The following is a 26,708-nucleotide window of genomic DNA, read 5'->3' on the forward strand; positions in this document are numbered from 1 at the left end:
TGGGTACCTGCGTGCAAGCTGCACATCTCTGCATTTCTGCCGTGTTTCTGAATTTGGAAAGCATCCTATGATCTATTAGGCGAGCATCTGGTGTGTGTATGAGCGAGGGTCCTGCCTGTCTGTGAGCATCAGGAGTTTGGGGGTCTGTGTGTCTGTCTTCATCTCCCTCACCACGTACAAGCTCACGTTGATGAAGCTTCTAGGAAACTGACAAGCACCAGCAGGTTAGAAATGGAGACAGGCCTTCCAGCCTCCCCAGTGTAGGGGAAGCAAAGCTTCCTTCTACCCTCTTGTCAGCTTGATTCTTAGAACTTAAGACAAGAGTAACAGGAGAAAAACATACCAATTTAATATCTTTAATACATACACGGGAGTCTTCAGAAGCAAAATGAAGACTTGAAGAAGTTGCTGGTCCTAAAACATTTTCACATCTCTCTATCCACAATGGTTGTGGGGATGTGAGGAGACTAAGGGGCTTGGTCTAAGGGCAGTGAATTGTAGGCCAGCAAGCGGGAAATGGACGGGGAAGAATGGGAGAGAAGGGTTATCTGAGTAGGTTGGCTCCCACAGGTTCACTTTGGTGTTGGTACTGTCTCCAGTGACAAGAATGTCCTTCCCCGCCTGCCGTAGTGTGACCTTTGGTCAGGAAAATTTTATGACCTGCTTTAAGGGCAGAAGTGGATAGACCAGCAGTCCTTCCTACATCTGTTTCTCAAGTGCTTTCAGCTCAAAATAACATGCCGGGATGGGGCATGTTGGGGTGGCATGCTCTGAACCCCTCAGCAGGAGTTGGCGTTCATCCTCATGCTAACCCAGACTTAGCCCGGTCCTCTCCTCTATTTGAGGCCTCCCCATCCAGCTTCTATCATTGAGGCTACGTCTCTTCACCTTCATCTACCTTTGTGTTCTGTTCCAGCTATTTCTCTTCCACAGACGACAGACTTGCCCAGACCCCACTGCCTGCAAGAGAAAGCGTACACCTTCCACTCGCGCTCACTCCACCACCGTTGGTGCGGTGCCCTCCGTCAGTCACACACATCCTGCCTCCCTATTTGGCCGTGTCTGGGCTCCGTTTAAATGTCGGCCAGCCAATAGATGTGGGCAGCACAGTGCCAGGAGAAGAGCTGGAGTGGGACAGACTAACCTTGCTCCAAACTCTCTCCCGTTACATCTGTACTCCAAAGTGGTCTTGAACACTGCAAACGTCTGAGCTATTTTTTACACATAAAATGGGAGTAGTGTATGCTCCAACTTGAGGTTTTTTTCTGGGTGGGTGGGGGGGCGCGGGGTCAGAATTTATAAGCTATCATAGGAAAAGTGCCAGATATGTAGTGGATAAAACGCATGGTATGTGTGTTATATATATTATTTTTCCCTATCAGATTGGCAAAGTAAAATTCAATTCTTATTGGAATATAGTTTTACAATGTTGTGTTGGTTTCTGCTGTTGTGTATATAACTCAATTCAACTGCTCTCATGAAGGTGGTCTGGACCTCCTATTCCACCTCTCATCTCATCCAGAAGTAATCTCTCTTAGAGCCGAATAACTTTATCAACTCTTCCCCCCGTCTCAGCTCTCTCCACTCTGTACTTGGCATGTCTTCTCTACTGGACTGTGAGCACAGCCCTCATCTGATTCAATTTTATATTCTCCAGAGGGCTTGGCGGACAGGAAAGGCTCAATGAACACTCAAGAAGATGAACAAATAAATGGATTGCTTTGGCTGATTCCATTATGACTATGAGATTGTCATTCCATAAGCGTAGCTCGAGCGACAACTCTGCTCCAAGGTCCATGAAATTCCCTGGGGCTACAATAATGATTCAGATGACTCAATCAGCAAGCCCGCACAGACCTGATTACAATCCCACAAAACAAGAAATCTGTGTGCTTTCCAGGTGGTCTAAGCATGAACCCAAAGGGTTGTTTTTTTTTCCTTCTAGTATTTGTTACTTAAGATCCCCTTGATTGGGTTTGCTCTCCAAATGTCACTGTAAAATCTATGTCCAGTACCAACATGCTCCAGATAATGGCATGGCATCATGAGAAAAGCTTTGGTAGTCTCAGTTGAAATTGTAAAACAAGCCAATTTATAAAAGCAATTTTTCCTTGAATAGGTAGCCAGTTTCACAACTCGGCATTTGAGAGCTCAACTTGTCAATCTCTTGGTTCTCGAGATGTGAACTCTGTTGCTAAAGAGATGGGAATCTCGCTAGATTCTCCCCATTGTTTATGATGGTAGGTTCTGGCAAGTATTTAATAAATGGATAAGTGAACCTGTCTCTTCAGCACCAGCCCCTCATCCAGGAAAAGGTTGTTTAATTAACACTTAATTGAATTAAGACTCATCTGAAATCCCTGCCAAGACTCATGATTGTTATTTGGATGTGATGGCTCTTCTGATCAGATGATATAAGGCAGTTAGAACCAATGTGGTAAAGACGGTAGGGTCCCCACCAGTCGGATGGATCATGATTACAGTCCCTTCAAACTTGACTGCTGCTTGAACATTTATGAAGCATCCACCAGATGCCAACTCTTTTCACTTAGTTAATCCTCAGAACCTCTCAGAGGTGTGGTTTCCTCCCTAATTTTGAGGTGGGAGGCTAGACATTAAGTATGTTTGAACAACCTAAGATCTAGTAAGTGGCCAAGTCAAGGTAGGAGTCTAGGTTCTGACTCAAAAGCCAATGCTCTTAGCGTTTTACTGGAACTTTCTACCAAGTATAGGAAGGAAAAAGCAATCTCCAGCTGTCATCTCCTTTGGGATTTTCTTGAGCTGCTAAAACGCAAATGGTGTCACATCCAGGCCTCAGCTCTAATCGTGACAATTCTGGTTCCTTCTCCTTGGTGCATGGGTCTGGTTCCAGGACATTAACCATCACAGACATGCTAGCCATTCAACTGCTGTCATTGTTTGGTCACTAAGTCATGTCAACTCTTTGTGACCCCATGGAATGCAGCATTCTAGGTTTCCCTGTCCTTTACTATCTCCTGGAGTTTGCTCAAACTCATGTCCATTGAGTTGGTGATGCCATCCAACCATCTCATCCTCTGTTGTCCCCTTTTCCTTGCTGCCCTCAATCTTTCCCGGCGCCAAGGTCTTTTCCAATGAGTCAGCTTTTCGCATCAGCTGGCCAAAGTATTGGAGTTTCAGCATTACTCCTTCCAATGAATATTCAGGACTGATTTCCTTAGGACTGACTGGTTTGATCTCCTTGCTGTCCAAGGGACTCTCAAGAGTCTTCTCCAGCAGCACAGTTCAAAAGCATCAATTCTTCCATTCTCAGCCGCCTTTACAGTCCAACTCATATCCATGCATGACTACTGGAAAAACCATAGTTTTGAGTATTCAGACTTGGTCAGCAAAGTGACTCTGCTTTGCAAAACTGTCTAGGTTTGTCACAGCTTTTCTTCTAAGGATCAAGTGTCTTTTAACTTCACGGTGGCAGTCAGCATCTGCAGTGACTTTGGAGCCCAAGAAGAGTCTGTCACTGTTTCTGTTCTACTGTTACCTGCTAATAAACCTGATGTGTACTTAGCAAGGGTGTGCCACTGTGGTGAGCATTGTGCTGAGCTCTGGGGACTCGGTGGCCCCTTTTGTGACCTTCCCTCTGAAGGTTGTCATTGGGCGCTGAAGACAGGGTTTGCACTTCACGTGGGATGCTTGGGACCAGGTACTGATGCTGGGCAGGTACACGGCAGACTCGCCCCAGGCTGAATGATTCAGCTCCAGTGACACACCAGGCTAGGGGACGAGCCTGCACCTTTAGACAGTGGCCACCATCTAACTCCTCATTCCCAGGCTTTCTCTGCCACTGGGGATGTGGATTACAGCAGAGTACCACACCCTATACACCCTGGATCTCCACCCTCCCCTTGCTTCTGTTACCCACCAGTTCCCTAAACCCTGCTTACGACTGACCACAAGGCTCAAATCCCTTCCCAATCACTTGGACCCCATGTCTGTGCAATCAGCCCAGACTGCCTTGTGCCTGAACCTCTGTGGGCTTCCCAGGTGGCTCAGTGGTAAAGAACCTGCCTGCCAAAGCAGGATCAACCCAGGGTTTGATCCCTGTGTTGGGAAGATATCCTGGAGGGGAGAGCATGATGACCCACTCCAGTATTCTGGCCTGGGGAATCCCATGGACAGAGGAGCCTGGTGGGCTACAGGCCAGGGGGTGGCAAAGACCTCCAGTGAGGCCTGATACCCCATATAAAGAAGGTCATAGGCTTTACAGAAATCACAGGAAGCATATAGATACATAATGGCCAGTCTCACATGCAAAGAAAGCCAAATGCAAAGAAAAATGCTTTGCTTGTTAAAATATCAGTGATTAAAGGAGAAAATAAAAATCACTGGAGTTGGGATAGAACTCTCTCCTGTCCCTCTTTTGTAAATGACTATTTTGGAAAGCAGTTTGGCAAATACTTCCAGAAGCAAAGAAGTACTCATATTCTTTGACCCAATAACTCACTTCTGGGAACTGAGCCTAAGGATGTAATTTCTTGTCTGAGACACAAAAGCAACATCTATGTATAAATATATTCCCTAAGGCATTTTTAATGGGGAAAAAACTAGAAAGAGCCTTGAATAATCAATAATAGGGAAATGGGTATATAAATTTCAGTATATACACTCAGCTCTTTTAAATGAGTTAAAACTCTAAAATAACATGGGGAAAAAAGCTTACATCATGATGTAAGCAGGGAAAAAACAGGATAAAAAGCAGAATGATTTCATCTTTGTAAATATTGAAATATGTAAGAATGTCCTGAAACCAATACAGATAATCATTGTGATGGGTTGGGGGGAGATGTTACAGGCTATTCTCTGGCTTTCAGGTATCTAATATGTAGCTATATTTAAAATGGTAAAAAAAAAACTCTTGTAATTTAGAAATGTTTTGCAGTATGGCTGAGCTAAGGGGATAAGAGGAGATTTTTACTCCATGGAGAAACATCTGGTCATCTCAATGACTGTCCTTCCTAGAGAAAATTGTGTAGAAGATTGGCTGCATAGGGAGACCCATAAAACCTGGTTCTAAGAAAAAGTCCTGCCCACCTCCTTGTGATCAGACTCTGCTGGAAGATTGTTTCAAAGAGTAACTTCCATTGCATTTCCTTGATCGACAGAGAGAAACTATTTTTAGACCTAGACGCCTGACCTCCCATACCTGTTTTAGTGCTTGATAAAAGAGCTAAGACATTAGACTGTTCTGGAAGCAGAAAACGCCCCATCACAAACCTCCTGGGATGCCTATCAGCTTAGGGTCCACAGAGCACTCTTCCTTCCATTGACCGACAAGTGTCCTGGCAGAGAAAGAAATTTCTCAATCTTTAAACAGCTGGGGACGCCACCACTGGGAGAGGGCAAGCGACCCATCCCAGGTCGCTCAGCTGTCAAGTGGGTAAGGAATAAGACGTGAGTCTAAGTTCAGTGAGAAACTGAGGAGCATAGACTGTATTTTCACTTCCCCCCTGTGACGTATTAACTGTGTTTTCTAAGCTAATGGCTTCATATCTCTTCCTTGAGTTGTTTATTAACCAGAGATAATTGAATGTATTATTTTTACCTTGGCGACCAAGTGAAGTAGATACGACTGTTGCTTGATGTTACAGCTTTTCTCTCTTGAGTGCAATTCAGCTCAGCCTAAATACCTTCTGAAGCAGCCAGAGGCAGTCCCTGGTCAGGAGTTGAAGGGGAATTACCAGTGCAGGTGCCCTGCGGTACCCTCCACATAGCCTGTCATTTTGTACTCATGGCCGCACTGCAGGTGTGACCCTCCCTGAGTTCTAACATGGGATGAAAGAGCTCAGAACAAGTGAGTTCACCAAGGATGCAGTGACTCAGTCATTCAACAAACATCAAGCACACACCATGTGTTCAATGCTGTTCTGTATCGTCACTGAGATAGTTAAACTCAAACACTGGACTTTGACCTCAGGTCCTCCTGCATTTGAATTCAGGCTGGCCCATCTCTTACTAGCTGTAATGCCTAGTGTGAAGTTCCTTAATCTCCCTAAGTCTTTGTCACATCTGTGCATTGGGATTACTGATGTCTCAGACAAGGGTGATGAATCATCTCAGAGCAGCCACCCATTAATGTCACGGCAAGTACTAGGAAGTCATCAAGTAGAATAAAGGACAATGGTTTTCCTGAAAGTTGCAGGGGGAGGACATTGCGAGGAAAGACATTTGAGAAAAGTGTGACGTGATGGTTATATTGACTCAGTGCTAAATGTACTGTGCCGGGGCCCAGCCCTGGTGGATCCAGGGAATCCGAAGGGGAGACGGCTTCGGCCAACTGGATACAATAGCTTTAATTAAATATTAACTAGAGATATAAAGAGTAATAGAATAAGGATAGCTCAGTGGGAAAATTTAGTGGAGAAAAGAGGCTGAATAACTTGGTTTATGTGGAAAGCTAATAAAATTCCAAGGCAAGGAATTTACATCACCTATGTAGGCCGCAGGCATCCTCCCATTCTCCCGAAGGAGAGGAGACACTAAGGCCTTCCCAGTCAGAGCTTAGAAGCCCAGGCATTATTAGTAGGCTTGACGAGGCTCCACGTTTCAGATGGAAATTCAGCCAAAAGGTGAGAGAAAGAACGACATGGGGAGACCAGTCTTTCAAGGAACTAATCCCCTTTTTTATTTTTCCAGGGTCTGTTTTTATACACTGAGATGTTATACAAAAGTCACGTGGGGTCAGCAGTCCTGACTTTTATTAAAGTCAGGTGCTTCATACAAATGTATACAGAGGTCTTAGGGGTGTTACATCATCTTCTGGCCAGGGGGCCTGCTGACAATTTATGACCCTCTCCTTGTGACAGCGGTCAGTCAACCAGAACACTTATTTCTCCAGGGGTGATTATTCTTAAAACAGACGCCACCTTCCGAAGGTACCAGATAAAGTTACATTCCTATGGGGTGAGGGTGCAGTGGGTTTTAATTGAGGAAAGAGTTTGCTTAGCCTAAGGTCTAACGTGATTAATATCAAAGGTTCATACTTATTTCTTCTATATATTCATTAATGTGTCTAAGGGCAGGGGATGTGGAGACTTAGCAGTAAACATTGGCTCAACAAACGAAAAACCCTTCACCAATACAATTTCTAATCAGCCCACTATACTTATAGTTTTCTAACTTCTCTAAAGAACCTGTTTTTAGAAAGTTTAGAGCATCTCATGCCTCTCACGGTTGGGAGGCTGTGAGCGATCACATGTGGCCGGACAAGCCTGTCAGCCAGGCTAGAGAACCTTCAGAGGAGTTTGTAGGTTGAAACACTCCTGTCACGCCCAGGAATTTTTAACTGGAGCTCTAAGTTAACTCCTTCTCTGAAAGAGGTGGTGGGGGACAGCCCCCGGAAAGTCAGAGGTGTAGGTGAGAGCACAAAGTAGTAAAGTAGGCAGACTCTGGTTTGGGGGGAAGATGCTCGAGAATTTCCAGGGGAACTCCTGAGGCTCAATCCTGCCTTTGCGTATGTCGAGCCTCCTTCCTCATGACCTTTGCCACGGGCGGAGCTCCTCACGCTGGCTCCCGGCAGTACTGATGGCTGTCTTTCAAAGCTGAGAGAGCAGCAAGATGCTGGTGAGCTTCTAAAAAGCAGATCTCAGGCCCTGAAATGGAGCGTGACCCTATGGTCCTTGCCCCTGCCCCCACGTCCTCTGCCTGCCTTTTGTCTGTGGAAAAATTTTAAATCTATTCCAAGTTTAAAGAAAAATCAGAAGTGAGAAAATGCAGAAGCAACAATCAGAGGAGACCCAAATAATAATACTTGGTCATTGAGCAAAGTCAGCAACTTCTAATTCCTTCTCAAGGGCTATAGATAATATTCTGAGCCATACCCTATAAGCTGTCATATAGATGTGGAAACTCCCACCAGGTGGGGAAGTTGAATACATGCATCATGACCAGACAGAAGCCATGATGTTAGCTGAAACAATTCAAGGACTTCCCTCCAGGAAATGGGAACACACCGACCCTGGAACTGAAGACTGTGCATAAAACAACCAAGACAATGCTGGTCAAACAACTGATGACGAATCTCAAGATGACTGCCAGAGCTGACTGTGCTCTTACTGCCTGTAGCCCCTTCCCTCAGCCTATAAAAGCTTTCGCCCCCCTGATTGTCAGTGTGTGGGGCTGGGGGAGTCAGCCTTTGGACAGGTGTCTCCCCTCCCCTCCAGTTGCTGGCATCCAAAATAAACTTTCCTTCTCACCAACCCAGCCTCTTTAATGGCTTTTGAGTGGTCAGCAGCCAACCCCACTCTAGGTGACAGCCCCACTCCGGAGGTTCTCATCAGGTATCTTATTGTCTGTACCAAGGAATCAGTACTATAGTAAGTACTGAAGCCATTCTTCATTGGTGATGAGTCTGTGGACTGTCCTTTGAGGAATCCTGGTACAGATGCATGCGTTCAGAACAACTGTGTTCAGTTTGGAGCTCCAGCTTTCTATCTCTGTACCCACGAAGTAGGTCACTTAAGCTCTTTGAGTCTCAGACTCAATACTTTTACTTTCAAATGTGCGTCAATGGGGGACCTGACCGAGGACTGTGCAATACATCTTAAGAACACTAACATTTCCATGGGGGTGAGTCATGGCTTGTCTCCCTGTTGGAAATGGGTCTGTACAGACCCCTTGAGCTGGGAGCAGAAGGAAAGACCTCCTGGGGTTGCAAGCCTATGTTACCCTGGTGATGGTGAGGATTGTGGTTTGGTCAGAGACAAACTGTTCCTAAGGTGTTGTCTGATTGACTCACATGTGATTTTTTTTTCCATGTTACTGAATCAATCATATATATTTTTTAATTTAGAGGCTACTTTACAATATTGTATTGGTTTTGCCATACTGAATCTGGAGAGATTAGGTGGGTGGGATAAGTCATTCGGCCTCCCAAATCTGGTTTGTACCGCTAACAAGGGAGTTAGTGATGTTTCCAGACTTTGCTTGTGAAAATGTTTTTGGATGCTGGTTTATAAATGGCACCAGGAATGCCACTGGGGGTAAAAAGGTGGGAGCCCCCATTTTCTTTCCTGTAAAACAGAAATCAGTATTTCAAACATGGCTTACTCATGAGGTTGGGAGGAAGGAATTAGATAATATGAAGTGCTCTGAAAACTAGAAAGCTGGGTAAGTGTATAGAAACACTTCCGTTAGTTCCAGGGGTTATGGAGGCTCATGTAGCCTCTTCACCAGGATCACCTGGCCTCTGCAGGCACCTTCTGATTCTGAGATGCCATCCAAATATCCCCTCTTCCTGCAGAAGCCTCATATCAAGGAATAAATCTACCACCACCCCCACTTCTCAGCACCCGGAGGTCTAAGGACTGTCTACACCAAGGGGCAAGACCTAGAGGTCAGAGGAAGACTTCTTGGTGTCTCTCAGTTTACTATCAGTTTTCATTATCGAATTTTCACAAAGAAGTTGCTTTGTTGTTTGCAGTTACAGTTTTGTGTAACTGTGATACTGTGTCGTCTGTTTGCCGCTCGGACTGTATCTTCCAATTTGTGCGGAAGTGGAGGTCCTCCACTCAGTGAGTCCTGAATAATGAAGCACTGACCGTAAGAAGGGTCTGGGGTCAGATCCTGGCCTGGTGGTTGGGAGAGTTAACACTACCTGCCTCAGGTCACCTAGTTACCCATTCCTAGCTGGCTCATCTGTAGATTGCAGTATCCACCTTATGGAGTTGCTCCAAGGATTAAAAGTCACAAATACATGTGTATATATGTAATCTGACAGTGCTGAGCAGTAGTAGTATTAGATGTAAATGGCCATGGAAGAAAGAGGATTATCAATACCATGAGCCAAGGAGTGATTTCCTTCTAAAACACCCCGAGTAAAGCAGTTACTAACAGGATTTGCCTGTTGAGCTGGGACTTCTCAAGCTTTAGTGAACATGCAAATTGTCTGCGGCATTAGCTAAAAGGCAGGTTCTGATTCAACAGGTCTGATGTGGGTCCTGTGATCTGTCTTCACAAGTTCCCAGGTGATGTCAAGGCTCCTGGTCGAGGGCCCATACCTTGAGGAGTGAAGGCGTTTTAACAAGAGACCCACACGATTTGTGTGCTCATTGAGAAGCCCTGTGCTACATTCAAGAAGCTGTGGGCATTAAGAAGGAATCCCTAAGGTGACTCTTTAGAGCTTGGATGTGGTCAGCTGTGGGCCAGCCTCTGGGGGACATTGACTTGGAGGGTGTAGATGACACCATTAGGTGTACAAGGTATACATAAATGTCAATAATTCTCTGGGGTAAGCACAGCTACAACTAATCTTGAGTGTTCCCATATGTGATTATCTTTTATTTCACATTGATGCTGAGGCAGGAGTTGTTATAGTGGCCAACGTAGAGATGAGGAAGCCAAGGCTTATGGGGTAACTTATTCCTAGTCTCACGAATTCCTCACTGGGTTTGAATAAACCCATCATGTTTAGAGTCCACAGGCTCAAACTGTCCTGCCTCTGGGTTCAGCACCCTGACAACCATCAGGGAAACAGGTTGGGTGTATGTAGTGGAGCAGGAAGGTCAACGACCTTGATCTAGCCTCAGCCATGGGCACCTCTGGGTCATCTCTGTGCACTGCACTTAAGCTGAAGTGTGGAGCCCAGCCATGCCAGGGGCCCAGGACCATTCCCTTGGCAAACTCGTGAGCATCAGATGGAGCTGGAGGAAAGACCGACTGTCCTCTTCCACCTCTGCCTGGGCTGGGAGATTCCTGCACTGAAGTGTCTGTGGGCTTCGTCACCGTGGACAGGCCTGTGGTGCTTCATTCTAACCCCCATCATTTTCTGTCCCAACCCTCCAAGGTTATGTGAGGGCATGTAGCAGTTATACTGATTTTCCCTTAAAACCCTTTAATTATGATAAGAATAGAAGGCACTCGACCAGTTATCCAACCCGATAACCATGAATAATGCACATGAAGGCACAGGCTAAGAATAGGAGTCGGGGGCGCTGATTCAGCGAGCCGTGAGCAACCAGGATCGGGGTAAACTGTATGTGTGGGACTTCCAAGATATTTGTCCAAACACGCATCTCCTACATCTTCAGATGCGGATGCCACATACCACGTCAAGCAGGCTGGATTGGCACCATCACCCAGGGTGAACTTCTGGCGGGGTGGAAAAACCCAGCAATCTGCTTTAACAAGTCCTCCAGGTCACTCTCTTTTATCTAAGAATCATGGTTTTATTTCAAAAATGACTTCACATGTCATCAGTTTCACCAGCCCTTAAATTATCAATGGGGAATGGGCAGGAAGCGCCTTGGCCAGCACAGGGGTTAGGAGCGGGGGACCTGGGGTCAGACGAGCGGGTCGCCTGCTCGTTGTGTGGCCTCTGGCAGGTCATGTCTTCTCCAGAGTTGTTGGGAGCTCGGGAGAAGGTCTGCTGATAGCTCAGGATGTAATGGGCTTCCCTGGTGGCTCACATGGTAAAGAATCTGCCTGCAATGCAGGAGACCCGGCTTCTATACTTGTGTTGGGAAGATCCCTCGGAGAAGGAAATGGCAACCAGCTCCAGTATTCTTGCCTGGAGAATCCCATGGGTGGAGGAGCCTGGTGGGCTACAGTCCATTGGGTTGCAAACAGTTGGATGCGACTGTGCGACTAAGCACACAAAAGCTCAACAACAGGTACTGTCTCCTGGAGATGCCTTCTTTTAAGCAAGAACTCACTACTCTGTACCGTGTAACAACAAAGTGTTGGCCAATAATTCTTAACGGCTGCACGTCTTCTGCCCTGCTGTTGCTAATGCCCGTGCTGTGTGCACCCAGAAGGAATGCGTGAAACAGGGTGCGTCATTGTCCCTGTCATGGCTTATTTTGCCTGGACTGTTACCCAGGGAAGAAGAAGTCCCCTTCCAGTGTCTGGAGCTCATAGAAATTCACTGCTGAAGTGTGGAGGGTCTTTGGGAGAAAAGACTGTTATCTGAGCCCCTCCCGTCTACCAACCACCCACGTAATGGATCAGATGGCCTCCAGGGCCGACTTCTAGCTCCCAAACTTCTCTGAATCTCAGAATTTCAAACAGACCCTCACTTGGAACAAGAACCTAGATTCTCCTGTTTTCAAACTCCTTTGTTCACGTGCTGTCTACACTGTAAGAGGAAGCCCACACCACACTGAAATCAGATGCTGACATCATGGATCCATGTAGGACTGCCCAGAAACCACGAGGATGCGCTGTTCTGTAGGAAAGCCACCTGGGGCAGGATCCGACCAGTGGCTGCTCCACAACTTCTGCCTAACTAGAAGCTGAGCTGAGTGGGGACATCACCGCTAGCTACTGCCTCTGCCAGCTGAGCCTCACAGCAGGGCACACAAGGACTCCCTACAGATAAAGCTGAGTTATGTTTTTTAGACACACCCCCACTTGCCTTCATGGAGCTCCATCCGTGGCTCTCAATAAGACAGGAACAATATCTACAGACATTTCTGCTTTTTATAACTGAGCAGAGGCCAAGGATGCTGCTGAACATGCTGCAGTGCCCAAGACAACCCCCCACCACAAAGATTCATCCAGCCGAAAATGTCCATGCTGCTAAAACTGAGAAATCCTGAGCTTAACTTCTACTGAGCTAAAGTGTTGCCTCTTCCAGGAAGCACTCCAGGCCTGTACCTACTTCCCCAACAGGACATGGGTGCCTTTGCTCTGGGTGCCCATGGAGGTAACTCAGATGCTATCAGAGCATTTACTCTGTTACATCCAATCAGCTGTAGTTCCTGGTCAACACTTCCTCCTGTGGACAAAGGGGGTCCTTCCAGGAAATAACTAGGATCAGGTCCTTTTTTTTTTTCCCCTTAACCTCAGGTCCAAAGTGTTCATCATATCAGCTAATGGGACTTCTCTTCCTTTGTCTACACAGTATCTAGCAAAGGTTTGGCACCCAGTGGATAATCAATGATACATTTGGAGATTAACACTTGTTCTGTTAAGAACTACTTTGCAAGAAAAACCAAGTTCAAAAGGGCATCTGGTGCCATGAAAAATGCAGGACTCTCACCCTCTTGTGGGGCATGGATTTTGCGGGCAGGGCTGGAGCCAAGTGGGTGCCACTGCCTCTCAGGTACTGGCTTCTATTTAAGCCAAAGGCTGAACTTGGGTCACTGCACCTTTGCAAGGCCATCTGCCTCGAAGTCCATAGAGTGGGGAGGATCCTTCTTGGCTTCTCATAACGTGAAGATGTTGGAGAATTTTATGAAGGAGCTTTAGGGACCTAGGGACCTTGGGGAGACCTGGGTTTAGAACAAATAGGCCTAGAACCAGACTCCTCTGTGGCCCTGGCGCTCGCAGCACCACGTGTGCTCAGTTGGTGGATAGAAACCCACGTCTTGCACAGCCTTCCTGATCTGAACCTTGGGTTCTCTCTCCCCATCGTCTATGTAGCCCCTTACCTGTGTGGCAAGCCACTGCGTGGGGCCTTGGTGCTTGCTTGTAGAACACGCATGTGCTGATCGCTGTTGCACCAGGCATCTCTGGTTTGGAGCCGTTGGAAAAGCCGTAGGAAGGTAGCCCCTCTGGACACAGAGCTTCCTTGGCTATTGTCTCAGCTCAGAGTTTCCCCGTTCCCCACCCTCATCCCCTGCCAGGTTTATGGTCCCATAAAGGACAACGAGCTTCCCTTGCAGCTCAGTCGGTAAAGAATCTGCCTGCAGTGCAGGAAACCCGGGTTCAATCCCTGGGTCAGGAAGATCCCCTGGAGAAGGAAATGGCAACCCACTCAGTATCCCTGCCTGGAAAATCTCATAGACAGGAGCCTGGTGGGCTGCAGTTCATGGAGTCACAAAGAGTCGGGCATGACTGATTGACTAACACTTATTTAAAGGACAATGAACTCTCAGGGTTGTGCAATCCAAAATTCTGATGCTGAGTCCACCAACTCTAAAATTCAGCTGGATTTCTTTTATTCACTTGCTGAACTTTTTCCAGCATCCCAAGCATAAAATTGGAGCATAAAATCGATATGAGGTTTTTATTTATTGCTTCATGCAATTCAGTGAAGATGCTAAAGAAATGGCTTCTTGGTAATGCTGCTGCCAGCCGCGTCTGAGGTTTTGGTGGCTGATATAAGCATGTCTTTATGGGACGTGTTGCCTTCTGTCCCCATATCTTCCCCGTGAACCTCAAAGGTCCCTATGAGATGGTATCCGAGTGTACCCTGGGTTTTTACATGCCTGCACAGACCTGCCCAGGAACATCATCTTTACGTGTACTCCATGGAAATCGGGCCTGGGTAAAGGTTAATGCTGTCCCATATCCAAGCCTTTTCAGTCTCTAAAGCCTCTCCTAGCTCTCAAACTGCATGACAATGGTGATGAGAATTACGGTGATAAGACATCAAAAAATGATAACTATGCACTGAACTCTTCCCATCTATTAACTAACATGAGCTTCCTTAGAGCCATTTAAGTCCTCTTATGATCTCACAGGACCAGGAAGGAAGCTGAGTCACAAGGTTTAAATATCGCTGAAGGTGGAGCAGCACAACAGAGGAGGATTCAAATCTACCCACTTTGGCTCCAAAGCCTATGTTCCTAATCCCTGGGTGGTTCCATCTCCAGGGACAGCTACAGCTTTCCTACTTCCATTATTCAGAAAACGAGTCACCAACTCCCAGATGGCAGCACAAACCACCCAACCCAGAAGGGACCTCTCGCCATTCTGAAATCACGTCATCATTTGGTTCTTTTGCACAGTTAATAATCTGTATTTTTAATTTATTCACTTTGTATTAGGATTAAAACCTTCACATAAAATTTGTACCTTTGCGTGAAAGTGTGCTCCTCAATTTTTATCATGTTAGCAAAAGACCGTATGCCAAATCACATCCTACTATACTATCTCCTCTTACTGAGGGTACATCTTTTTTTTAGCTATAAATACCTGCTCTTATATTTGTACTTAACCGCATACATCTTTCTACCTTTCAGTATCTCCCTAATTCTAACTTTGTATGGCTGCATCAGGGTCCCTCTGACTGTAATTCTATTCAGTTAGATTATGTCCATATCTGTGTCCTTTACCAAGTCCTGTTAACAGTATCTTCTGCATGTGACTAATTTCTTTTTAAAACGTTCATGTAAACTGTTTGCTTAGAATAATTTATTGGGAATATAATACTGGGTCAAAGGCAATAGCATACTTAATTGCATTTCCTAATTGTTCTTTTCAAGGTGCAGTAGATTCAAGTTAACTCCAAAGGGATTCTGCCCCTGTGACTGTTGCTGCCTCCTCCCTCTCGTGTGTACCCTATGGACCGGGCATGGTCATTAGAACCATTAACTCCTTTCCCATCTCTGAAGCAGGGATGCAATTACAAGGAGACCACAGCCTCAACTTAACTAGCTTAACAATACATTAAGAAGGTTCACTTTCACGCAACCATCTTAAAAATAAAGTTGTATTCTTGTACAGTGCTTTCTCTCTGTTGAGTTTATGAGCTCCTGGGGGCGGGGGGTGGTCAGGTTTTAGAGATCTGTGAATCCACCACTCTTTGGCACTCCATTAACATCTATGGAAGGGTTTAGACTTTTTTCTGGACCTTAGCAATTTCATCTAGCTTAGAAAGGAAAATATTGAAGTCAAGGCAACTAATTATTTAAAGTGAGTCTACGGAGTGTCAGGAAATGCTCAGGGTGCTTACACCTGCATTATCTGTCTTCTAATTTCCTACAAATACTGAGGAAACAAAGAGGCCAGGCAAACAATTGTGGATCCTTCAGCAAGTTCGTGGTACAGCCCAGATCCATTACATGAGCCCACATCTGAACACAGTGAGAGGACTCCCCTTGTCCTCCTTCCCTCTTAAATCTCCAGGCTCCCAAGGGAGACAGAACAGCTCAGAGGATGGTGGGAATCTCAGGAGCAGCCCTTCAGAAACAGCTGCTCAAAGGAAGCGGCCAGAACACTTGGGCTCCCTGACACTAGAGGGCGCTGGGTGTCCCCTCTGGGGTTCTTCCATTCAGTCTGGCTCTGGTCTTTAGAGCAGAATGTCTCTCAGGATTTACTGAAATAGATCTTGGCATAATTTTAAAAAGGCAACAAAGCCAGCCCGCATCCTTTTCTACTCACAGATTGCATAGCTCGGTGGAATCCACATCATTCTAAACCAGATGGCTCAGCTGCCCCCTGAGGAAGGTTTCTCCTAAAGTCCACTTCTGTTTATATGGTCGTATATCACAAGGTCAAAGACTAGACACCTGGAGAGAGTCTACCGCAGGCCAGTGCAGCCCCCGGCCCCTGCTTCCGGCCCCTCTGATGGACTTAGCCGACTCTGGTGACCAGCTTAATCATTGTCATCATGGGACTGAAAATAAGTCATAGAATAACAACATAAGGAAAGCAAGGAGATCCAACCAGTCCATCCTAAAGGAAATCAATCCTGAATATTCACTGGAAGGAATGATGCTGAAGCTGAAACTCCAATGCTTTGGCCATCTGATGTGAACTGACTCATTGGAAAAGATCCTTATGCTGGGAAAGATTGAAGGCAGGAGGAAAAGGGGAGGACAGAGGATGAGATGGTTGGATGGCATCGCCGACTCAATGGACATGAGTTTGAGTAAACTCCGGGAGTTGGCGATGGACAGGAAAGCCTGGCGTGCTGCAGTCCATGGGGTGGCAGAGCTGGACATGCCTGAGCGACTGAACAACATAAACAAAAGCTAACGTTTATCTTCCCAACAACCATAGTGGTAAGAACTATTACCCTCTTTTAGAGAAAAGGAAATAGACTCAAAAGAATGGAGCCACTAATATGCATCAAAGCCAGCATTTGAAGTTAAGTCTGTCTGGTGCTCACCTGTGGTCTTCATACTGAGCGGAGCTGCCTTTTGGTCCTCAGGTCACAATCTGGGTGTATGGAAGTTGGGATTTTTCATTTGCTCATTTACTCACTATAAATGAATTTAATTATTTGCTTTGAGGTACACCTGGTATACAGAAAATTGCATATACAGAAAATTGCATACATCTAACGTGCACATCTTGGTGAGTTTGGACATCTAATCACACCTGTGATGGCTTCCCTGGAGGCTCAGACGGTAAAGCACCTGTCTGCAGTGCGGGAGACCAGGGTCGGTCCCTGGGTCAGGAAGATCCACTGGAGAAGGACATGGCAATCCATGTACAATTGCCTGGAAAATCCCATGGACAGCGGAACCTGGTAGGCTACAGTCCATGGGGTCGCAAAGAGTCAGACACGACTGAGCGACTTCACTTACATACCTTCACCATAACCCAGGTACTAACATGTTCATCGCCTCCAAAAAGGTCCTTATGTTCTTTCATGGGTTTTTGTTTTGGTGAGAACACTTAACACGAGATCTCTCCTCTTAACATTTTAAAGTAAGCATACTTTAAATGCACATACTCTTAACCTTCAGTTTTTGTTAACTAAACGTACTGTATTGTAGAGTGGATCTCTAAAAACTTATTCATCTCACATAACAAAAACTTTATAACCAATGAAAACCAAAAACTTAATGAAAAATAATCTCCCCTCCACCTCCCCATACCACTCTGCTCTCGTAGTATTTTTAATGTCCTTCATATTTCTGTGGCATCAGCTGTAATGTCTCCTGTTTCATTTCTACATTTATATGAATCATTTTAAAATTATTTTTTAAAAAAACAGCTCTTATTTTCACTGATCTATCGTTCTAGTCTGTATTTCTTCTCTTAGTTCCTTCCTTCTGCTAACTTTGGGCTTAGTTTGTTCTTTCTCTTAGTTCCTTGAGGCATAAAGATAGGTTGTTTATCTGATCTTATTGTAGGCCTTTATTTTTTTAACTTTCCTCTTAGTACTGTTTTGTTGGCACTGCTATATTATTTTTTACTCTGTATTTTATTTTTTTTCTCATTTACACTGAATATACAAACAATAGACTCTGACATGAGTCTGAACTATGGTGATGCTCATATCAAGCTTGTTCCAAGTCTTCTATTCAGGAACAAAGACAGACACTCCTGCACACAGGTGATGAGGGGAAAGCAGGTCATCAAAAATAACAGAATGTGAAAAAACAAACGAACAAAACAAAAACCTGGAGCTCGCTTCGTGGGCACTCAGAGAAGCACCTTCCTCTGGCTCCTCTGTCCCTGAGGCCACCTGGATCCACACCCTCCTCCTCTCCTTCCACGTCCCCAGCTCAGGCTGCAAGTCTCTCTTCGAGGCCACAGCCTCATCTTGTCATCAAGGCAGATTTCCCCCCAGGAAGCCTTGTAACAACGGACGGGCACGCCTAGATCCGTAGACATTACTGAACGTGGAAGAGCAGGTGAGTTTCCAAAACGAGGGGCAGAGGCCACAGACACGGCCTCAAGCGATTGCACGTGGTGAAGAACGCCAAGGAGCTGCAGCATCCGGAAAAGCAGCTCTGGGGACCCCAGACCTGGTATCCTCTTGAAACCTCAATTTCCTCACTGTGAAAAGGAAAAAATGGGATTTAGAAAGAGTTCAGCTCCTTATTTCAATAATAACCATCAATTGCATTTTATAGCCCACTTACCAACTGTGACAGCTGGCCATCTCTAAATCTCTCCATCTCATCTCTAAAGTATAATAACCTCTTCCTTGAAATGAGGATAACATTAATATTCCTGAAGCATTGATGGAAGAATTAGGAAGTATTAGCATACCTCGCCCTTGTTTAGCATAGAGTAGGGATCCCATGCATGATACTCATTCCTGAAGTCAGCAACATAAATAACAGAAAACTCAAATCAGAAATATTTCTTAGAGTCAGACTTCACACTGAATTTTCTTGGCACATTGCAACTCTGATTAATAGACTTTTCTGCAGTGGAGGGGGGGGCGCCCTCCATGCCCGTGAGTCACCACGGCCTCTGCTGGCCTGGGATGCCCCAGCCCCCGCTTCTCCAGCAGAGGGGTGAGGTGGGGCCCAGCCTGAACAGTGGGGCTGCTGAGTGATGGGGCCGGGGGCGGAGTGACTGTTCATCTGTCGAGATGAGGAGTTTGGACAAGATGATGCATAAAGGCCCTGCCAGGTGGGGAGATGAGACTTGGCAAAGGCCCAGCCTGGGGAAGTGACTCACCCCAAATCATCAGCTAAGACTAGGCAGAGCTTGAATTTAAATATTGTTGAGAAAGCTGCCCAACTGTGAGAGAGGGTCGGTGAGACTGCTGGAAGTCAGAGAGTCCTTCTGCTGGGACTTGCATTAGAATACATGCTTCCTGGAACTCTGCTGTGTTCTGTGGCAGCCTGGGGGGACAGGGCTTGGGGGAGAATGGACACATGTGTTATGTATGGCTGAGTCCCTTCGCTGTTCACCTGAAACTATCACAACATTGTTTGTTAATCAGCTATACCCCAGTACAAAAGGACAAGAAAAAAAATGCACTTCCTGGGCAGAGATTTCAGAGGTAGTGCCATGGTTGTTTCTGGATTTTGAATGTAATAAGGTAAGATCTGAGCTCCTCAGAGAGCTGTCCCCAAGAAGGAAGAAGGGATGAGAGCAGAGACCTCCCTCCTACCTGAAGGGGAAAGGATGGCCATCCATTCTAACTAAAGTCATTATCATCATCGTGCACGGGAGAGAACTTGCAAAGCAGGAGAGGCTGGTCCGTGGAGCACCCAGAGAAAGCAGTCGTGGGGGCAGATGGTGGCCATGCCAGTAGGTGCTGCCAGGACCTGGGTGCCCCGAGGCCCAGGACCCTGGCAGCCTCACACTGAAACCCGGCCCCCCAGTCAGCATCCTTTGCTCTGAGTCACAAGATCACATCCGTGCAAGTCCCTGCACAGAAGAAAACTGGAATGTTATTGTTCTCTAACAATGTGATAACAGCTCTCTTATTTGAGCAGATGTGCTAAGGGCTCTATGCTATATCTCACAGAAATTGTGTCCGAGTTCTTATAGATCCGCATTTGAATAAACAACTCAAAGGTGAACTGCTGTTTTAAATCGAAGGTCTGAGGTTAGAAAATGGCAGAATCAATGATTTAATAAACAAGGTCTGCCTCATTTTAAAAGTTTTTTCCCAGCATACTCTATCAGATTTTTTCTCTATCCTTATATTTTAATATGAAATGTGTAAACATGCATCTTATAAGCTATAAAAATATAAACATCCTATAAGTATAAACATAATGGATGTTCATTGTGGAATAAGTAGAAATTTTAAATGTAAGGACTATTGTTCTGGGATAAATAATGTTAAAATTTTCAGGTATTGCAACATAGTAAAAGCTATATATGACAAACCCACAACAAACGTTATCCTCAATGGTGAAAAATTGAAAGCATTTCCCCTAAAGTCAGGAACAAGACAAGGGTGCCCACTTTTACAACTGCTTTTTTCAACATAGTTTTGGAAGCTTTGGCCACAGCAATCAGAGCAGAAAAAGAAATAAAAGGAATCCAAATTGGAAAAGAAGAAAAACTCTCACTGTTTGCAGATGACATGATCCTCTATATAGAAAACCCTAAAGATTCCACCAGAAAATTACTAAAGCTAATCAATGAATAGAGTAAAGTTGCAGGATATAAAAGCAACACACAAGAAATCCCTTGCATTCCTATACACTAATAATGAGAAAATAGAAAGAGAAATTAAGGAAACAATTCCATTCACCATTGCAACGACAAGAATAAAATAGGAATATATCTACCTAAAGAAACAAAAGACCTATATATAGAAAACTATAAAACACTGATGACAGTAATCAAAGAGGACACTAATAGATGGAGAAAATACCGTGTTCATGAATCAGAAGAATCAATATAGTGAAAATGAGTGTACTACCCAAAGCAATCTATAGATTCAATGCAATCCCTATCAATCTACCAATGGTATTTTTCACAGAGCTAGAACAAATAATTTCACAATTTGTATGGAAATACAAAAACTCGAATAGCCAAAGCAATCTTGAGAAAGAAGAATGGAACTGGAGGAATCAACCTGCCTGACTTCAGGCTCTACTACAAAGCCACAGTCATCAAGACAGTATGGTACGGGCACAAAGACAGAAATATAGATCAATGGAACAAAATAGAGAGCCCAGAGATAAATCCACGCACCTATGGACACCTTATCTTTGATAAAGGAGGCAAGAATATACAATGGAGAAAACACAATCTCTTTGAGTGGTGCTGGGAAAATTGGTCAACCACTTGTAAAAGAATGAAACTAGAACACTTTCTAACACCATACACAAAAATAAACTCAAAATGGATTAAAAATCTAAACATAAGACCAGATACTAAAACTCCTAGAGAATATAGGCAAAACGCTCTCTGACATAAATCACAGCAGGATCCTCTATGACCCACCTCCCAGAATATTGGAAATAAAAGCAAAAATAAACATGGGACCTAATTAAAATTAAAAGCTTCTGCACAACAAACAAAACTATAAGCAAGGTGAAAAGACAGCCTTAGAATGGGAGAAAATAACACCAAATAAAGCAACTGACAAAGAATTAATCTCAAAAATATACACGCAACTCCTGCAGCTCAATTCCAGAAAAATAAACAACCCAATCAAAAAATGGGCCAAAGAACTAAACAGACATTTCTCCAAAGAAGACATACAGATGGCTAACAAACACATGAAAAGATGCTCAACATCACTCATTATCAGAGAAATGCAAATAAAAACCACAATGAGGTACCATTTCACGCCAGTCAGAATGGCTGTGATCCAAAAGTCTACAAGCAGTAAATGCTGGAGTAGGTGTGGAGAAAAGGGAACCCTCTTACACTGTTGGTGGGAATGCAAAGTAGTACAGCCACTATGGAGAACAGTGTGGAGATTCCTTAAAAAACTGGAAACAGAACTGCCATATGACCCAGCAATCCCACTTCTGGGCATACACACTGAGGAAACCAGAATTGAAAGAGACACATGTACCCCAATGTTCATTGCAGCACTGTTTATAATAGCCAGGACATGGAAGCAACCTAGATGTCCATTAGCAGACGAATGGATAAGAAAGCTGTGGTACATATACACAATGGAGTATTACTCAGCCATTATAATGAATACATTTGAATCAGTTCTAATGAGGTGGATGAAACTGGAGCCTATTATACAGAGTGAAGTAAGCCAGAAAGAAAAACACCAATACAGTATACTAATGCATATATATGGAATTTAGAAAGATGGTAATGATAACCCTGTATGCGAGATAGCAAAAGAGACACAGATGTATAGGACAGTCTTTTGGACTCTGTGGGAGAAGGCAAGGGTGGGATTTGGGAGAATGGCATTGAAACATGTATATTATCATATGTGAAATGAATCACCAGTCCAGGTTCAATGCATGATACAGGATGCTCACAGCTGGTGCACTGGGATACCCAGAGGGATGGTATGCAGAGGGAGGTGGGAGGGGGGTTCAGGATGAGGAACACGTGTACACCTGTGGCAGATTCATGTTGATGTATGGCAAAACCAATACAATATTATAAAGTAATTAGCCTCCAATTAAAATAAATAAATTTATATTAAAAAAATAAAAAATTACAAATTTCAGGTATTGCCCCTTAGTTTTTCCTCTCCACACACACACATTCAATGCTGATACAAGCTTTCCAATATGTTTTGTAAAATGAACATACTGTCTACACTTAAGAACCACCTATTTTACCAAATATAAATTTAAACTATTGCAGGCTAGTCCACTGTTTGGTTATACCACAATCTTACCAGTTCCCCCACTGCAAGACATTCTAATGGTCTCCAGTTTCACCCACAAATTACACCATCAGAATTATCTACGTGCATGTATCTGGTTATTTCCTGAATTTGTAAATCTACTTCCATGGATTTGTTCAAAGCTTTTGGGAATTTTGACTGCCTTTGATGGGTCCATCTACAGGGAGCAAATGGGATTGTCACACTAACACGAGCCTGCCAGTGGAGAGAGCTGCTTCTCACTGTAACGTGATAAAGTGGATTTGGTTCACATACCCACTCCCGCGCAGTCAGCTAATGTGAGTGCCCCACTGAGCCAAAGCACAGCCCCTGTGGGCTGCTGAAGCTATCTCTGAACCTGCAAGTCCCCAAGGGCTAGAGAATTCATCAAGGTGACTGCTTCCTCCTGAGGCTTCCTGCCTGCCCGGCTCTCCTGAGAAGATGCGCATTCACCAGGCAATTGCTTCCAGACTTGAACCACTGTCCCAAAGGAAGGTAATGGCTGATTGATGAGAAAGGAGAAATGGCCTTCTGTGCTTGCCTCTCTGCCTCTTACAAGCTCCATGGACACAAATCCAGGCCGTTCCTTCCCAAGACCCACAGGACACAAATGACATGGGGAATAAATAGAAACATGCATCGTGAAGCAGGAAAAACTCACAGGTTCCCCAAGGTCCCGTCTACTTCTCTCTCCTTGTACTGTCCTTCTGTTGCCCCTGAAATACATCACGGCAAACTCTCAGAACCCCCATTAAACTCCTGATTTTCCTAAACTCTTTCTAGTATAGTTTCCCACATATTTCTTTTAAAGCTGTGCTTCCTGATTACTGAATAAAAAAAGTAAACATGAAAAACTTTGCACAACAAGCAATTAACAAGGTGGCAGCAAAGGGCACCGAGAGAAAGATGAATTGCCTGCAATAAATACGGCCCGGGAAGGAAATGAAAAATGTTCCTGAGGTACACGAGGCTCTGCGAGATAAAGAGGCAATTGTTTAATGCTGAGACGATGAGAAGGCAGCTCACTCGAGTCCCCAAATCGCCAAATCACGTGGCTTCAAGTGCCGATGGTGGATGGTTAACTGCTTGTTGATGGCTAGCCTCTTCTGTGAGCAGCTCCATCACCTCCGTGTGCTTCTCCCTGCATCCTGGGAGGCCCACGTGGAGATGGCCTTTCCTGACTCCCCAGGTGTAGTTGTTCCAAACGTGTAACAACTTGGGGTGTACAGAAACGTCGCTGTTCCTTTCTCCCCCTTTCACAGGTGGTGAGCTTGGAAAAGGGTTTCATTCACACCTAAAATTATATAATTTTGTTTCAGGTGCTCTCGTCCAAACGAAATCAAGAGAGCAGGTGGAGACGGAAGAGAGGAATCCAAAGGATATTCACCTACTAATCCTTTCTACTCTGGACATACCTCAGACATGGAGGTATGTTCCAAACCACCACAATAAAGGGAGTCTTATAAATGTTTTTGTTTTCCAGTGTGTATAAAAATAATGTATGTAAGCATGCAAAGTCATTTCAATTGTGTTCCAACTCTTTATAATAACCTTATGGACTTTGTAGCCCACCAGGCTCCTCTGTCCATGGGATTCTCCAAACAAGAATACTGAAGCGGTTGCTATTCCCTTTTCCAGATCATCATCCCAACCCAGGGCTCAAACCCAGGTCCTTTTTGTTTCCTTCATTGGCAGGTTGATTCTTTACCACTACCACCACCTGGAAAGCCCCCATATTATGTTTACTCTATACTAAACAACAGCATCTGGAAGTTCACGGTTCACATACTGTTGAAGCCTGGCTTGGAGAATTTTGATCATTATTTTACTAGCATGTGAGATGAGTACAATTGTGTGGTATTTTGAGTATTCTTTGGCATTGCCTTTCTTTGGGATTGGAATGAAAACTGACCTTTTCCAGTTCTGTGGCCACTGCTGAGTTTGCCAAATTTGCTGGCATATTGAGTGCAGCACTTTCACAGCATCATCTTTCAGGATTTGAAATAGCTCACCTGGAATTTCATCACCTCCTCTAGCTTTGTTCGTAGTGATGCTTCCTAAGGCCCACTTGACTTCGCACACCAGGATGTCTGGCTCTAGGTAAGTTACCACACCATTGCGGTTATCTGGGTCATGAAGATCTTTTTTGTATAGTTCTTCTGTGTATTCTTGCCACCTCTTCTTCATATCTTCTGCTTCTGTTAGGTCCATACCATTTCTGTCCTTTATTGTGCATATTTTTGCATGAAATATTCCCTTGGTATCTCTAATTTTCTTGAAGAGAGCGCTAGTCTTTCCCATTCTATTGTTTTCCTCTATGTCTTTGCACTGATCACTGAGGAAGGCTATCTTATCTCTTCTTGCTATTCTTTGGAACTCTGCATTCAACTGGGAATATCTTTCCTTTTCTCCTTTGTTTTTCACTTCTCTTTTTTTCACAGCTATTTGTAAGTCCTCATCAGACAGCCATTTTGCTTTTTTGCATTTCTTTTTCTTGGGGATGGTCTTGATCCTGTCTCCTGTACAAAGTCATGAACCTCCATCCATAGTTCATCAGGCACTCCATCTATCAGATCTAATCCCTTGAATCTATTTGTCACTTCCACTGTATAGTCGTAAGGGATTTTATTTAGGTCATACCTGAATGGTCTAGTGGTTTTCTCCAGTTTCTTCAATTGAAGTCTGAACTTGCCAATAAGGAGTTCATGATGTGAGCCACAGTCAGCTCCCAGTCTTGTTTTTGCTGACTGTATAGAGCTTCTCCATCTTTGGCTGCAAAGAATGTAATCAATCTGATTTCGGTATTGACCATCTGGTGATGTCCACATGTAGAGTCTTCTCTTGTGTTGTTGGAAAAGGGTGTTTGCTATGGCCAGAATGTTCTCTTGGCAAAACTCTATTAGCCTTTGTCCTGCTTCATTCTGTACTCCAAGGCCAAATTTGCCTGTTACACCAAGTGTTTCTTAAATTTCTCCTTTTGCATTCCAGTCCCCTATAATGAAAAGGACATCTTTTTTGGGTGTTCTAAAAGGTCTTGTAGGTCTTCATAGAACCATTCAACTTCAGCTTCTTCAGCATTACTGGTCAAGGCATAGACTTGGATTACTGTGATACTGAATGGTTTACCTTGGAAATGAACAGAGAACATTCTGTCATTTTTGAGATTGCATCCAAGTACTACATTTCAGACTCTTTCATTGACTGTGACTACTCCATTTCGCCTAAGGGATTCCTGCCCACAGTAGTAGATATAATGGTCATCGGAGTTAAATTCACCCATTCCAGTCCATTTTAGTTGACTGATTCCTAGAATGTCGACATTTACTCTTGCCATCACCTGTTTGACCACTTTTAATTTTCCTTGATTCATGGACCTAACATTCCAGGTTCCTATGCAATATTGCTCTTCACAGCATTGGACTTTGCTTCTATCACCAGTCACATCCACAAAATGGGTAGTGTTTTTGCTTTGGCTCTGTCTCTTCATCTCTCTGGAGTTGTTTCTCCACTGATCTCCAGTAGCATACTGGGCATCTACTGACCTGGTAGAGAAATATCAATAACCTCAGATGTGCAGATGACACCACCCTTATGGCAGAAAGTGAAGAGGAACTAAGGAGCCTCTTGATGAAAGTGAAAGAGGAGAGTGAAAAAGTTGGCTTAAATCTCAACATTCAGAAAACTAACATCATGGCATCTGGTCCCATCACTTCATGGCAAATAGATGGGGAAACAGTGACAAACTTTATTTTTTGGGCTCAAATCACTGCAGATGGTGACTGCAGTCATGAAATTAAAAGACGTTTACTCCTTGGAAGAAAAGTTATGACCAACCTAGACAGCATATTAAAAAAGCAGAGACATTACTTTGTCAACAAATGTCCATCTAGTCAAGGCTATGGTTTTGCCAGTAGTCATGTGTGGACTTTAAAGAAAGCTGAGTGCTGAAGAATTAATGCTTTTGAACTGTGGTGTTGGAGAAGACTCTTGAGAGTCCCTTGGACTGCAAGAAGATCCAACCAGTCCATCCTAAAGGAAATCA

This window comes from Bubalus bubalis, chromosome 15, assembly GCF_019923935.1.
Source record: "Bubalus bubalis isolate 160015118507 breed Murrah chromosome 15, NDDB_SH_1, whole genome shotgun sequence".
Lineage (NCBI taxonomy): Eukaryota > Metazoa > Chordata > Mammalia > Artiodactyla > Bovidae > Bubalus > Bubalus bubalis.